Source organism: Etheostoma spectabile, chromosome 24, assembly GCF_008692095.1.
Source record: "Etheostoma spectabile isolate EspeVRDwgs_2016 chromosome 24, UIUC_Espe_1.0, whole genome shotgun sequence".
In the NCBI taxonomy this organism is placed as follows: Eukaryota; Metazoa; Chordata; class Actinopteri; order Perciformes; family Percidae; genus Etheostoma; species Etheostoma spectabile.
In genome coordinates this window covers 4,214,267-4,220,157 of record NC_045756.1, presented here as the reverse complement: position 1 = coordinate 4,220,157, position 5,891 = coordinate 4,214,267, and the positions used below count along the sequence as shown (strand labels likewise).

The 5,891-nt window shown below is 42.7% G+C and overlaps 1 long non-coding RNA gene across 1 annotated transcript in view; it reads right to left on the bottom strand.

Moving 5' to 3' along the window:
• LOC116673969 (uncharacterized) overlaps positions 1–5,891 on the bottom strand; it is a 20,023-nt gene that overhangs the window by 5,500 nt on the left and 8,632 nt on the right. Inside the window, exon 2 of the long non-coding RNA XR_004327930.1 lies at positions 3,335–3,345. This is a non-coding gene — a long non-coding RNA (uncharacterized LOC116673969). The remainder of the gene's footprint in view (positions 1–3,334; positions 3,346–5,891) is intronic.

The following is a 5,891-nucleotide window of genomic DNA, read 5'->3' as shown; positions in this document are numbered from 1 at the left end:
CCCATTGAAGAGATACGCTCCACCCTCTGCGCTTATCATCACTTCACGCCGGATTGTGCCCCGGCAGTATAAAAAAGGAGCGCACCCATTCATAAAAACTAAAGACAAAGTCACTATCACTGACTACACTGTTTATTATTCCCATTAAGATAAATTACAAGCATGGACTGTCAAAATGGAGCTAATTGTATTGGAATTGAACGATGATGATTGAAATGCTGATTGGACGTCACACGTAATCAGTAGATTCTTTAACAGCAATTGATTCTCTGACAAATAAACCGAATCAGACAATTAAATTCAAAACCACTTGAAAGACTGTATCAATGTTCAAATGCTATTATGTCCAGAGGAGATCATCTAGTTCTGAGATCATCAAGGCTTAATTTTTTTTTATGTCTACTTGTGCTTGCTCAGTAATGCCTGTGTGGTATACAACACGTCAGTTTGTGGAAAATGGGTATTTATAGTGCACATGATTTGTACGTATGTGTATATGTGTGGATTTCTGTATATAAGTACGTTTCTGCTCCTATATGTCCACACTTGCTTCGTCTTTACACTCACGTGTGTGTGTGTGTGTGTGTGTGTGTGTGTGTGTGTGTGTGTGTGTGTGTGTGTGTGTGTGTGTTCAGTGCTGGAGTGGGGATCCATCTGTGTCAGGTTAACCCGCTGGGAGCCTCTCCCAGCAGGTAGTCCTGGAGGGCCTAAATCATCTGGACGTCCAGAAGCGTGAAATCTGTCCAGGCCTGGACAGATGTCTCTCTGTTCAGCCCGACTCAGCCTTTAGTGACCTCACAGACCTTTAAAGACCCTCGGAGCACACTTCAGCTGCTAAAAACTCAGACCAGACTGTGTTGATTCACATCCAAAAGAAAGCCACCTCCAAACTGGACTACGGAATCATTTACAAAAGCCAATAGGCTACAATTTCCACAACTGAAATCTAAAAATATTTTCATCATAAAAATCCAGTTGTGGTCACTAAATGCATGTACGTAAATGCAAAATTAGTAACAAGATTTTAAGTTTTGGCACTTCCATCTCCAAAATAAGGCCACACAAGATAATTTAACTTGATTATTTGAATATATTGCATTCGTTTTTCAGCAGAACTGAAAATAAATGCATAAACAAACTTGCTGCCAGGAGGGCCATATGCTATATGAACTGCCAACATGCTAAGGCCAGGTCAGCAGGAGGCTAAAGCAGCCTGTCTTTGTGGGTGTGACACAGCAGAAAGGCAGTGGAAGAGTGTGAGCCTGAGCACTGCCCTCTCTGACCTGAAGACCATCTGCACAAACCTTGATCTTCCACACATCAGGAGAGGAGCAGTCCACAGTGATGGACTCTGACTCAATATCGCATTACATGTGTGCATGAATGGCCTCAAATGGGACATAAACCTCATACATTACCACAAAGTGCATGTGTTTTGGAGCACTCTACAGATGAGCCGGACAAGTGGGAAGGCATGCAGGCTGGCCAGGCAGACACATGAAGCTTACAGATGCTATAATCTATATTTTGATATCAACAATGGACCAAATAGCTGAAAATGTAAAGGTATTTGTAAAATCTGTTAAGTTTTGATTTAAACAGTGGATGCCTTTCCAGAAGCAATGTTAAAACACGCAATGGTTTCCAGTTAGCTTCCTGTCCATTGGAGGCCTTCTGCACCAGCTGATTGAGCTGGTGTAATGTTTTTGAGTCTAGGTGGCTGAGCCATGGGCCTAATAAGTTCCAGACGGGCCTGTGTGTCTGCATTAAGTCCTCAAAGTGGAAAAGTGGCTGCAAAGTCAAACCACCTGGTGGGGCCGAGCTGCCGGGGAGGTGTGAGGTGGTGGTGGACGAGACAAACCCTGGAAAACATCGCCAGAGATTACGGAGAAACCTTCTCAATCTATTTTTATTTTTATTTGAAGCTACTGCCACTTCATAATTTGATGCTCGTTTCCCGTGCAGGAACATGGTAAGCCTTACAAGAGACAAGCAGTTTATTGACATCCACGCAGCTAAGCTGTCCGCAGGTGCTATTTTGGCACAAGCAGCCAGCCAGTTCACTCAAACAATTTGGGCTTACAAGCTATTAAATCTTCTACATTTTCAGTGCTCCGCCATTTGACCGAGGCCAACACAAAGCCTGACAAAAAGCAACAGGATCCTCTCAATCCTCTCATTTAGCGTGTGTGACCGCTGCAGCTAACAACAGCTGTAATGTCATTGGCCTGATACTGCAGCGAGTAATTCTTTTACAAGCAGCATGACAGGAAGGATGGCAACCAACTCTAGGATTTCACGTTTGTCCACGGAGACGTCTCTGCAGCAAATACCTTTCGACACAAGCATGCAGTGGTTGTCGCATTAACATTCTCCCTGTTTAAGCCTGCATTTAAACAGGAACGTCAGCTTAGGGGATATTCATTTTCACAGCAACAGCTTTGAGGAAATACCTGCATTGCACTCACACTCTTCTGCATGGGTCTATTTCTTGCTCAAGGGCTTTGTGTTAGTACTTTTTCACAGCGAGGGACTAGCATGGGTCAGTCAATACCCCCGCCCTGAATTTCTAAGCAAATTCAAACTGGCAACCTTCCCGTCCCTTATGTTACTGCTGCCAAACGATTTGAAAATGTGCATGTTTGAAATAATTTAAAAAACCTTAATACACTTGATACTGCATGCTCCAACTGAAGAAGCAAAAGTTCAACACTATGAAAAATGCACTCACTCACTTTCTTGCCGAGAGTTAGATGAGAAGTTTGATACCACTCTCATGTCTGTCTGCTAAATATGAGTTTGTTTCATTGGTACAAAAACTAAAATGTAAAAACAACAATGCTAGATATTTTCCCAATCTTTATGCTAGCTAAGCTTATCGCCTCCTGGTTCTAGCTTCTTAACATGACAGTGGTGTCAGTCTTCTTATCTTACTCTGGGCAATAAAAGCAAAAAAAATGTGTGTGTCCAAAAATGTCTAATTATTCCTTTAAATAAAAAAATTTAACTAGAAGTGTCCTAGGCCTGCACACACACAAACACACACTCTGGTGTTATCAGTGTGGCCCTCAGCGCTGCGAGTGACCGTGCCACACTGCATCCATCACAGCTCGTCTCCGCCAGCCCACAGCTCAGGCCCCGGGCTGGAAAATGGTGCGCAATGCAGCTGATGAGCTGGCGAGAGATATTTATGAGGATCCTCGTAACCGGCCCAACAGATCCCAGGCAGATGACTCCGACCCGGGGCGCTCCACTTTTTCCACGATAGCACCTAACATGTTACCTCCAGCTGTCATTCAGGGGGAGGATGTTTCACCATGTGGCGCAATCTAACGCACAACACAGCTCATCAGTAATAAGTCAGTGTTGTTTCTGAAAGAGAACATTAACTATGAGCTTAAAGACAGTTTTACAAGTGCTGAAATGAAACACTGCAGTGGAACATTTTTTCAAGACCAGCATTGATTTTTTTTTTTCCTCATATGAGCACTTATGTTACTCAAATGCAACACAGCAGTGGAACAGCTTTTATTGTTTTAAAGGAAGTGGGCCTGGCATCCATTGTCTAAAATAGAGTTTGTGGGCAAAGAGGAATTAACCCCAGTGCCCACTGGGTATCCCTCTCTGTGGCAGGTAGCAGTGTGTGTTATGGGGAAGACATAGTGTTGACTCTTGCTGTTGCATGCTTGTCATTCAATGTTTCAAAGTTAATATTCAGAAACGATTTAGATTTCAACTGAGCAGCAAAACCACACGATAGGAGCTTAGAAGGACTCCAAGTCAAGCATAAGAAATCAAGGTTGCACTGGAGTCCACCTTTAAAGCATGACACACTTTTCTGTTTTTCCTAAATTAAACTAAAAGGGAAAGATCTAATACGAACCAATAGCTGCCCCGTAGTAATTGTTTGTCATCATTTTCCAGCAACTATTGGAGCAAGTCACTATGTGGAGGAGGAAATCAGTTCAGCAAGCCCCAGGAGCAAAAAAAACCAGACATGTCAGAGTAAGTTACTTTGAGGGAAGCAAAGAGTGACAGTGAGAAAGAGGCAAGGGTGATTTGGTCTTCTGTCATCTGCCTTCTGGATCCCTGTACACAAAACATGTTGCGATGGAAAGAGATGGAGAGATGGAGAGAGGGAGAGAAAGAGAATCCCTCTAATCCATCTGGCATCCTTATGCTGCTGTTTAGGCCCCGTGGTGACTTCAGAGATAGAAGATGATCATGAAAGGGAATTACAACGAAGCCCTTTCACTGAATCCAAAAGAATCTGCTCCAAATTACTTTGAGAGCAAATATCAACTTAAACAGGCTTCCTCTCCTTTCTCCCTCTCTCTGAGTTCACGACTTCCTCCGCGACCAAGGCCAAAAGTGGGACGGGATAAGGACCCGCAACCATATGAGTCCCCCTCTGAAGGATCGAACATGGCACTTATGCTAATTCTCCTCGTTTTTGGCCAGCACCATGCGCATTCTTACCCAGCCGAGACTCCATTTGGAATGTGCTGTTGTGGCAGTAAAGCAAAGCGCTCGAAGATGCTGCTGCTGCTGCTTGGGCCTTAACTGTTTCTACTTACTATCGGAGCTGGATGGCAAACATACTTTGTGGCCACGGTGGAGAGAAGCATAAACCGCCAGAAGTGTAAGTACTGCATGTACTAGGAGGATTTTAAATGCAGGGTCGCTCGAGGTGATGAACCCAAAGAAAAATGGCACCAGACTATGTAGTTTAAATTGATCACATTGGCAGAAACATGACGCCATATCAATGCTCTTTGTCTGATCAAAGTGTAAATAAGCCACTGTTGGAGAACGCATTCTACGTATCAACTTGATAAGATAATAATATTTCATATATTTCCAAATTGCTGCATTGCCCCCAAGTGTCCAAAAGAAATCAAGGAATGCAGGTTGACGTCGTAAAAATACCGCAGTGAATTATTGTTCCTAGTCGTAGGAGTGGGCAATAGTGATAAATCCTAGCACAGTAGGATACATGTAATTCTATATTACACTATTAATATGTATTTTAATATGTCCAAAAAAATCCATTGTTTATGGATTAAAATAATCAAACAGGAATATCTGCTCTAGGTTACGCCAACAAATTAAATATCTTACAAATCATGTTAAATCGTGAAATAAATCCAATATTACCATGACGCGGTCTTGCTCATTGACCTGATGCAACCAGAGATAATAAAGGGAGAGATTCCACTGTATGTCAAAAAGGCTAGAATAAAGTAATTTCTCCAACCGTGGCATATACATACATCTGGATAATCTGTTGTTAATATTATATTATGTTATTTCAAATGGCATTCAAAGAGTCTTAAAAACCAACCTGACGTAAGCCATTAGTCTGTTGCTATCTTGCTGGAAAGTTTGAATATTAATAACCAACCAGCTTAAAGTATCCCTACTTTCTGCTGTGATACTTTCTCTACAGTGAAGCAGCTGTTCTAGAAAACACTCGAGTGGACACTCCAGCTCTCAAACACTTGATAGAAGCATGCCCCGCTGTGGTCTTTCCATTATCTAAACACACATCTGCTCTGATTGATATGCTTGAAGTGGGCCAATTCCACCTCCCTGTGCGATGTGATAGCCATTTATTTGTTCAGCTTTAATTGTTGAAGCTCCTGTCAGCGAGGCAAGGGAGCACAGCTGCAGAAAGGTGACATGTTGGCGCAGGATCTGGACAATTCGATACCGCTCCGCGCCTGCTTTCAAATTGGCGTGAGCCAAATCGAAAAATGTGTTGCTGTCAGATGTTACAGATTAGGCAATCGCCACCTCACGCCCATTACGCCAATTTAGGTTTCGATGTATGTTTTGAACATGAATTTCATCTCTTTAGACTGCGAATGACTAAATACTCTATTCCACGC